Source organism: Myripristis murdjan, chromosome 21, assembly GCF_902150065.1.
Source record: "Myripristis murdjan chromosome 21, fMyrMur1.1, whole genome shotgun sequence".
NCBI classification, from domain to species: domain Eukaryota; kingdom Metazoa; phylum Chordata; class Actinopteri; order Holocentriformes; family Holocentridae; genus Myripristis; species Myripristis murdjan.
In genome coordinates this window covers 11,412,339-11,422,744 of record NC_044000.1, presented here as the reverse complement: position 1 = coordinate 11,422,744, position 10,406 = coordinate 11,412,339, and the positions used below count along the sequence as shown (strand labels likewise).

At 41.1% G+C, this 10,406-nt stretch overlaps 1 long non-coding RNA gene across 1 annotated transcript; it reads left to right on the top strand.

Moving 5' to 3' along the window:
* Window positions 1-747: 747 nt before the first annotated feature.
* On the top strand, window positions 748-4,804 carry LOC115380363 (uncharacterized). The gene is made up of 2 exons (XR_003930313.1): window positions 748-1,148; window positions 1,191-4,804. It is a non-coding gene; the product is annotated as an uncharacterized LOC115380363 (long non-coding RNA).
* Window positions 4,805-10,406: the final 5,602 nt, after the last annotated feature.

Below are 10,406 nucleotides of genomic sequence, written 5' to 3'. Positions count from 1 at the left end.
AGAGAGCATTTTATATGTACTGAAAACCACAAGGAATTACAAGTAATGTCTGGCAGTAAGAGAATGACATTTCCTCTCTGCCTGTTTTTTCAGGCCAGAAATTGCTGATTAGTGACGCTTACAGACAGAAACAAACAACAGTCTTTAAATAGACATGGAGGGGTTAAATGGGGAAACATTGCCTGTTTTGTAGCTGAGTGAGGTTCACAGCAGTGCTGAGTGCAGGTATAGAAGAGGGTTGGGACATTGTTGAGCCTTCTGAAGGCGTCGTTAGCCAAAACCAGTGCACCATTTGTGGGTGGGGGTGCCCACATGATAACTCTGTTGCCATGCCTGCTCTTTCTCACACCTACATTTCCTTTGTCACTAACCCTTGTGCACAAGACATTGCCCAAAAGCCTGATTATTCATTAAAGGAAAACCCACCCGTTCACACAATTCTGTTTTAATCTGCTATAGGTGAGATACCTGCCTTTCCTGTGGTTTGCTGTGTTGTTTGATGGTGTGTGTTATAAAAATTGCATTTTAATCTTATAAAATTACATTATATTACCATTATTTCCATGACACTATATAGAAGTGTGTAGACAGTAGTTTTCCACTCTTCACCCAAGTGAGAGTGTAATATGACCTTGTATCCTTGTATTGTAGCTGGATTGTTGAATATTACCATATAAGGATTCATTTCCTGTTAGAATAGAATAGATAACTGTTGATGTGTGAACAAGTGCCTCAGTGAGAGGTCGCTGCCCAACGGGGTAAGCTACTCACTCCTTGCAAGTAAAAATTTACTACTCAACTGGGCGTTGTCTGTCTCCTTTGTCAGGAGGTGATCTCAGAATTTTAGTAACAACTTGGTCCTTCGAGCCGGATCCCAACATCTCTGACTGGAGGACGGGGAGGAACTGGTGAAGCTGAAAAACCTGTGCACAGTCTGGTCTGGGACCTGAAAGACCTCCACCGCAGAGTTCGGTGAAAAAAGAGGCCAGCTGAACCAGGACACCTCCGTCCAACAGTGGGGTGACGGGATCCGAACAACAGTGAACGAGACCCTGCCTGCCTAAGAAGACACCAGTTGAGTGAGTATGAGTGTGTTTGAGAGGTCGCGCGCATGAACCGTTCTTGGGTGAACCGTTCTTGAGTGAGAGGTCGCTGCCCAGAGGGGTAAGCTACTCACTCCGGGGTGAGAGGTTGCTGCCCAGAGGGGTAAGCTACTCACTCCTAGTAAAGACCTGATTAGGGAGGTCTCTAAAGACAAACCTCGCGCATGCACGTTAAAGATAAAGCTAGCAAAGAACGGTGTGATTGGTGTGTGATTGATGAGTGATTGGGTTCGCGACAGCCGAAGCAGCGGGCAGAGGGTAAACCTGATCGGTGTCAACTGACTCTGCTGACTGTTGAAGTAGGCTGTTGGCGTTCCATTGGCAAATATGAGAAGTAGTGGCAGTAAAAAGATTGAACCTCAGCTGATGGCTGATGCAAAATACATGCATAAACGTTACCCTGGCTCTTGTGAACAATTGAGCATGTGGCAAAAGAAATATGATTTCAATGAAACTCGGAGTAACTGCTTGTACTCTGTTGGTAAAAAAAGAAAAAAAAATTGATTGGGTGCAAAAAAAAAATGGTTGGTCTGAACTCAAGTGACCTTTCAGCATAGCTGGACTATGTAAGATAGATAGATAGATAGATAGATAGATAGATATATTGATCCCAACCAGGGAAATTCTGGTGTTCCAGCAGCAACAGTAGAAACATACAATAAAGTTAAATAAAAAAGAATAAAGGCTAATTATATACAGTAAAGTCTATAAAGACTAAAAACTAAAACATACAATAAGGGCTAACCTAAGAAAAAGAGATATGAGATGTGAAATATGCAGATGGTAATGAATATGACAATATACAGAGGGAGTAGAAAGTAAAAAGTAGTAAAAGTATGGACTAAAATATGCACAAATGTGGAAAGAGGAAGCAGTATGATGAAGATTATGGTTGTAATTCTTCAGCACCGTCACAACAAGCACAACAACAACAGGCAGGACAGAGACGTGCCACGTCTCCCCCATACTGCCTCGCCACCACCTTTTGCGGCAGCACAGGCAGAGCTGGATGCGCTTAAAGGTGCTGTAGGTGGAAAGGAAAGGAAAGAATGGAAATGCAGGGAAGAAAAAATGAGGAGAGCATGGAAATGTTTGAACTAGAGGTTTATTTGAAGCAAATTGATAAAAAAAACAAACAAAAAAAAAACCCACTATTGACCTCTATGCAATGGATAAGCTGATCACCTTTCTTTGTGATTCTGGAGCTGATAAAATAGTGGTGAATGATCCCTGGTTCTCAGATAAACTGTCAAATGATTTTGTCTGGGACAGATCAGCAAATGGTCTGATGTCAAAGGAATTTCTGACATATAACATGTTTGTGAAGGATGACCTTACTGGCAGAAGCACAAAGACACAACACCTTTATTCTAGCAGCTGCCCGGTTAATCTTTTGAGCAGACAAACAATGTGCGAACTGAGCTTGGCCTTGCTTCCCACACTCAAGGGCCTGATAGTTAAACAAGTAAACAACGGTGAAGACGTTTTTGTTATGGAAGGGCGAGGGCAGCCCCAATATTTTTACACTTTGGACTTGTGTGCTTCAGCAGTCAGTGACATCCCACGCACATTGATAGAAATGGCAGATGCACGTGTTCCATCCATGTCAGAAAAACACAGCTACACAGACTTACACTGTACAATGTACTTCCCTCATTCTGGTGAACCAGATAAAAAATATAAGCTAAACTTGGTCAGCTGACAGATCTACAACTCAGTTTAACAGACATGGTGTGGGACAAACACGGAAACTCTGTGGTTGCAGTTTCACTAACTAACACACAGCAGCTCCTGTACAGAGAACATGCACCTCCACATGTGTCTCTTACTCGTAACCCCAACACAGAATGGAGAGACCTCTACCGTCTCCTGTGTCAGACAAAAATTGGCACTGATTGCCACCCTGTGCAGACCCACCTTTTCTACAGTCCCACATATGGACTGTACAAACAACGCCTCAATTGGTGCACGCGAGTGGAAACTGCAACCCACTTGATACAATAATAATAATAATAATGATAAATCTTATTTGTAACGCACTTTACATTTAACAATCTTAAAGTGCTACAGAGGAGAAAGAAGAAAAATATCAGAAAGTTGAGAAGAAGTGTCTTTGTCCTCTGAGGAGGAAGAGCGATTGACTGAGATAAATCCAAACTTGTGGTCCTCTGGACCCGCTGATGTTGGTTTGATAAAGGTGCAACACCGGTACAAATTACACCAAAGACTTCTTTTAGGCCATGTGTTAAACAATATCCCCTAAAGAGAGATGCTGAAGAAGGCATATCAGATACTATAGATGCGTTGGTAAAGGCAGGTGTTATAGTTCCTTGCCCTGATTCACCTGTTAATACTCCATTGTTCCCTGTAAAGAAAGCAGCCATCCCAGTGCATCCCGACAGTCAATTCTGGTTTGCCTTCATGTATAAACGAAAGAAGTGGACGTTCACACATTTAGCCCAAAGTTACTGTGAATCTCCCACCATTTTCTCACAATGGATGTCATCTAATCTAGCTAAATTTTCACCACTCTGTGTTAGTAAATTACTGCTGTATGTTGATGACATATTGTTAGCTTCCCCTACAGAAAAAGCATGTCAAATTGACATGAAAGCCTTGCTAAAATTCTTAGCTGATAATGGGCACAAAGTCAATAAAGCAAAATTGCAGCTCTAGCGTCCTACAGTTAAATATTTGGGTGACAACATTAGTGCAGACGGAAAAGCCTTAGATCCGAAATGTAAACAAGTCATTCTTAATGCACCTAAACCATGCACCAAACAACTGTTCAACAATTGTTGTTCAAATGGTGTATTGTAAAAATGGTCACATGTCATCAGTCCTGTTGCAGTCTTATGGTGACAAGTTGAGACCCTTGGCATACTATTCTTCTAAATTAGATTCTGTCACCTTAGCGTTCCCAGTATGTGTCCAGGCGGTTATTGTTGCTTCAATGGCCGTTCAGGCATCTTCTAGTATTGTTCACTTTCACCCCCTTACAGTATAGCCTTTTCTGACACAGATTCCATTGAGTCTGAACGATCTTTTTGGTTGTCTCATGGTGCTTCAATTGTTGATGGTATTTACTTCTCTCCTGAAAAAAAAAAAAAAACTATTTCCCTAGAAATCTATATAGATGGGCGTGTATTTTGAGCCACGGTCCTTGCCATGGTTCGACAGGAGGGATGAATACCCTTATATTAAGTAAATCCACAGCATACGGTTTCAGAAATTTTTCAAAGAATTTTGTAGCAAGATGACACATATGTGCAGAATTCAATACCCAGGGACGGCTGAAACCAAAACGAGGAGTTTTCCCAATGCCCACAGAACCATTTGAAGCTATGGCATTGGATCTTATACAACTTAATAAATGTGAAGGGAAAGAATATTGCCTTGTAATGATAGATATGTTTAGTAAATGGGTAGAGATATTCCCCACAAAAAATCCAGTTGCCCTGACAGTAGCCAAAGCATTGTGTAGAGAAATTATTCCTAGATATGGCATCCCCAGAACGCTATATAGTGACAATGGAGCCCACTTTGTAAACAAAATCATAGAACATGTGGGAACAAGACTACAGATAGATTTAAAGAATTATCGTGCCTACCATCCTCAAAGTGCAGGGCTGGTAGAGAGATATAATGGAACAATAAAAAAATTAACTTAGGAAATGTAGGGCTGAATCAGGAAAAAAAAACTGGATTTATTATTTGGATTTAGTAAAATTGTATACTGAGATACTGTATGGTAGACAATTTAGATTACCATAATGGAGTGTGCTTACAACAGAACAAAATCAAGAACAGTCAATAGCTGATTATATGAGGAAAATGCTGCAGCATAACGAGGTTGAGATTGCTAATCGTTTGCCAGTCTCTCCTGTTGATTTTATCCCTACAGAAGCTGACTCAAGGCTGAAGCCAGGAGATTGGATTCTGATCAAAGTCATCAAAAAGAAGGCTTGGTCATCCCCGCGGTGGGAAGGTCCATATCAAGTGCTGCTGACCACACCCACGACAGTAAAGATAGCTGAAAAACCCAGCTAGATACACCAATCTCACTGTAAGAAACAACATCTTTTGTCTGACTAAAACCTAGGTGACAACCTGCTGAGTGTGATAAGTCTGGCTACAAAGGGGGTTAGAATCATTAGGAACTAGCCGTCTCAATGCCAGTGAAGAAACCAACGGTGCACTCAGCAATTTAGGTCACACCAGGCTGGTCAAGATGAAGTGGTTGTTTTTGTTTCTTTTGACATTTTTTGCTTCACTAGCAATTATAACTCCTCCATTGGTGGTAAAAAAAAAATAAACATTATCATATTGATCATCATGAACCTATGGACAATTCTTGGTATAAGTCTGTAATGTTAATCTCTAACTGACTCACAAATGGCAGTAGTTGTTATGTTTGTTCCATATGGCCGCATGGAGTGCCAGAAAGCCCTATTCTGGTCCCCCATCCAGCCTATATCACGGATGTGTTTGCTGTATTGCAGGATGTAACTGTGGGAAGGAATCGCTCCGAGTGGGTGTCTTACTTCCCAGCCCTGAATGTCACTTCAACTTTTATCTATCGTGACCCTTCAACATTTTCTAATGTGACTAATGCTACAGTTTCTAAAGGAATGATGTCTCATTGGTATGGAGATTCAATGCCCAATGCTCCCCTCTGTTTTTACAGACCACGCTTTGATGATGACACTTTTTTGGGCAATGCCACTAACTGTAAGGTCATAGTGCATGCTGGTAAAATGATTCATTGAATAATGCGACTGGACGAAATGTTTATGGTACAACACATTCAGGATGCCTGGCCACTTTTAACCTGACTACATTATCTCCCATTGTCAACTTTTCCTTGGGAAAAGGTGCTAACAGCTCCTCTGTGTCTAATACAGCTCCATGTGGCTGGGGATACGCATGTCCTCAGTCCATGGTCTGGACATGTGGGCACAAATCCTATATATATCTTCCCACTGGGTGGTCTGGTTGCTGTCATTTGTCGTATCTGCTCTCATCTGTGCAGGTATTCAAGACCTTCGCTTCTCATCACACCACTCAAACCGACCTACAGAGGCAAAGGTGTGGCCAACGCACCTCTGACTTCAAGAGCATCCTAGGCACAATATTCCCTTTTCATGGGGTGGCTAATGTCACACACTGATTAAATGAAGTTGCATTTGAGCTAGAAAACCTAACAGCCTTAGTTGATGGCATTGTACAAACTGTTAGTCCAGAGTTATCTGCTCTCAGAGCCATGGCCTTACAAAACAGAATGGCTCTTGATTTGGTAATGTCTGAAAACAGGAGATGTCTGTCAATTGATTGGTGAGCATTGTTGCACATGGATCCCTGACAGTATAAGTAATCTAACCTAACTACACTCACATCTATTAGCTTTACAAAAATGCATGCAAGATCAGACTGATACAGGAGTGGGATTTAACTTGTGGAAGTGGCTTACTGATGGTTCATGGTTCTCTGTGGCCGTGAAGGTGCTTACACCTGTTTTGCTGGTCTTGGCTTTGTTGTTTCTCTTTGTTGTCTGTTATATACCTTGTTTCCAGGTACTGATCCGGAGGCTAGTCAGCGGAATGGTCAGAGACACACTGTACACCGAGCACGGGGAGGTGTACGTCCAGCTGCTTGTCGGAGGAGACAACAACAGCATTTCTAACAACACTAAAGACGCAGCTGTTTGAAATTGATGTGTTGATCTCTATGACGTCATTACAGAAAATCGAGAGAAGTTGTAACTGACTGACTTGATGATCTTGTGCATATTTTTTCTATTTGTATGTAAATAATGATAAACAGGAGGGAAATGTTATAAAAATTGCATTTTAATCTTATAAAATTACATTATATTACCATTATTTCCATGACACTATATAGAAGTGTGTAGACAGTAGTTTTCCACTCTTCACCCAAGTGAGAGTGTAATATGACCTTGTATCCTTGTATTGTAGCTGGATTGTTGAATATTACCATATAAGGATTCATTTCCTGTTAGAATAGAATAGATAACTGTTGATGTGTGAACAAGTGCCTCAGTGAGAGGTCGCTGCCCAACGGGGTAAGCTACTCACTCCTTGCAAGTAAAAATTTACTACTCAACTGGGCGTTGTCTGTCTCCTTTGTCAGGAGGTGATCTCAGAATTTTAGTAACAGTGTGCTTTGAATTATCGGCCAAACATGGAAGACTGAGGTATGTATAGCACAGCTACAAGGAAGTTTCCTAGCAGAAAACTTCTCACCTGTCTCAAACATCAATGGTAAATGTCAGGTTTTCCGTCTCTGAGAATGGAAGAGCAAGAACTGTTTTGATTGGTTTGCACTGATGTTCCACAAGTGCAAATCGAAATCAAGTGTAGCAATGGTAGCGATGCCAGTTTAATCCCCAACCACAATGTAATTATGCCACATTTTGCATAATGGGCAACTCACTTTTCTCAACCGGAAAAACTTGCTCTCTTGATCTTACTATATCTCCCGCTGTTGCTCTCTCCACCTTCATATATGTAACTCATCAGATTCAGCTGCATGGGACAAGTTCAGGCAGGTTCTCTTGCGGTTGTCAGTACCAAATCACGAACTGAGATACAAGTAAACAAGGCAGGGGACAAACAAAAGGTAAACTGCAACACTTGACCACAAAATACCATCTAGAATGCACTGAACATCTCAGATCGGTAATAACACCATCCCTGCATGGAAATTTCCTGTAAAGACTTGAACTGAGGTGACATCTTAGGTGACAGAGCTGTAGCTTCTAGCGTCTCGACGGTCGTCGAGACGTTAGAAGCGGTCGTCTTTGTTGTTATGGTTACTGCAAGTGAGGAGAACGACATGGTGAACAGCATGGCAAAAAGCAGCAAGAGTCAGCATTTTTGGAGTGAGGAGGAGACTGCAGTCTGCCTTCAGCTAATGAAAGATTTAAATCTTATGGAGTATATCGATGGGAGAAAACACAGAAATAGTGACTTCTTCTTTTTCTGTTTTTCCGGCAGACCAGACGCCTATACGCATACTGCTGAGTGTTGCATTACATAAGAGAGTGTAATACGCCGAAACACGGGAACATGCCAAGTAACATGTAAACGGAATATTCCAGTTGCCGCGGCGCAGTTACCCGAACCGGAATATTGACCCGAACCGGAATATGGTGTGTATGTAAACGTAGTCATTGTAACACAGATACATGAACCAAAAGCTGTTTAGGCTTCCCATTATTAAGAGTATTTCCAGGGTTTTTCCTGGCTCAAATTGAGGCAGAGGTGGTACCATCCTGATCATGCGCACATGAGCATGTATACCTCATCTTCAACTGGCTCAAGCAAACACTTTTTACAAGCAACGTATTTTGTGTATTAGGAGTCTAATATATAATTAAGAAAATGACAATTATCATGTTAAAGCATATTTTATTAAAAAATAAATACAAATAAGAAGGTGCCCTGTTCAACATTAAATTCACTGCAAAAATTTGAAATCTTACCGAGATTTTATTTCTAGTCCAAAAAAAAAAAAAAAAAAAATCCCTCATTACACTTAAGATAAGACAGTCGCCTAAAATGTAACTTGTTTTCAGACCACTTTTACTTGTTTCAAGATATTTTTTCCTTGTTCCATTGGCAGTTTTTTTTTTTTAACTTACTGAAATGTGTTTTAAAAACACAAACAGCTAGCTAAGAGGATGGCTGGGAAAGTGGAAATTGGAGGGAGGTCGGTTGGTTTGACAAGATCCTTTAATTCACACGTGAGTGGGCAAATACTCCCCGCAAACACACACGCCACACAGATCCGCAGTGTGTGTGAGCTTGTCGTATATCATCATATAGCGGTCAAACTAAGCTGCATTTTCACTTCCACTACCAGGATGCCGATTAACACACACACTAGCGAAGAAACCGAAACACAAAAGAAATTCCTCCAGGAATGGAATTTCGCAGCTCTGTTCTTCCTCTTTGGCAGTTTTGGCAGCGACTTCCAGTGCACTCTTGTTGATACAGCGCCACCACGTCGGCGCAGTGCTGCAACTGCAGTTAAAATGACATCCATCTACCACAATGCTTGTCAGAAAATAACAGTTTTCCCGACGTCAGAGTTTTGAGAGCCAGGGGCGGCTCGAAATTAGGCTGAGGCGGCCGCCTTGTAATTTTATATGCAGGAAAAACCCTGTGAGTGAAATATTTTACTTTAAAGGAATCCTCCAACATTTTGGGCAAAATAATCTTTCAATCAGTGCCAATTGTTACAACCGGCAATAATTTCATACACTTATCAGGTAATGATATATGTAGTATTTACGATGTAAACGTAAAAAAGCACTTTTTATCTCTACCCAATACAATATTTCTCACTGCTAGCTACTTAAATAACAACCATCTCCTGTTAGGCCGCCATTTTTGTGTACAAAACATAAACTGCGTGACGTTGAACGAGGAAGTTAGAGTACATTGAGCACATTCGAGTTCACAGGCGTGAATTCACAGGTTTGGCTATAGCCCCACCCACTTTTAACCGGTAAATCACCAGTTACGGGTGGCCTGGAACGTAGCATGAGTCCAGTGGTTTGATTCCTATGGATAGCGTTTCCTGTTAGCTTAGCATAAAGATTTAAAGTCTATGGGAGTCATTAGCCTTGCTCTGTCAAAGTGAAAAAATAAACCTCACAACAACTTCAAAGCTGTCTTATTTACACAGTGTATCATGTCTATTTGAAATACATTTCTTACAATAAAAAACAATGGTTTTAGGAGAAGTTAATTTGTCAGATCTACATCCTCAGCGGAGTGTGGTTCACTGTGATAGAAAGAAGAATAAATGTGTTCAGCTGTTACAATTCCACCACCTAACTTCTCCTAAAACAACTCTTGTGTTAGTTTTAAAAAATCCAAGGATGTGTATTTCTAATACACATGATATGTTGTGCTAGTAAGACAGCTGTGGAGTCACTGTTACTTTTTTCACTTTGATGGACAGTAGCGGTTTTAGGCACGGGCGAAGCGGGCAGCCGCCCGGGGCGGCATATTTTCATGTCACGTGGAGGGCGGCATGAGCGCAAAAAAAAAATAAATAAATAAAAAAATCATCCTCGCTGCAAAGCAGTTTTCTATTACCGTATTCATCTGACTATAAGACATTATTTTTTCCATTGAAAATTGTGTGTGTGCTGCTCACCTGTCAGATCCGGCAGACCTGACCGGGTGGGCGCGGCACCTGTAAGCATCAAGCCGGCTGGCTTTTTTTTATGCAAACAAGATTTTGTCCATATAAAAAGTATTTTTCCAAAAA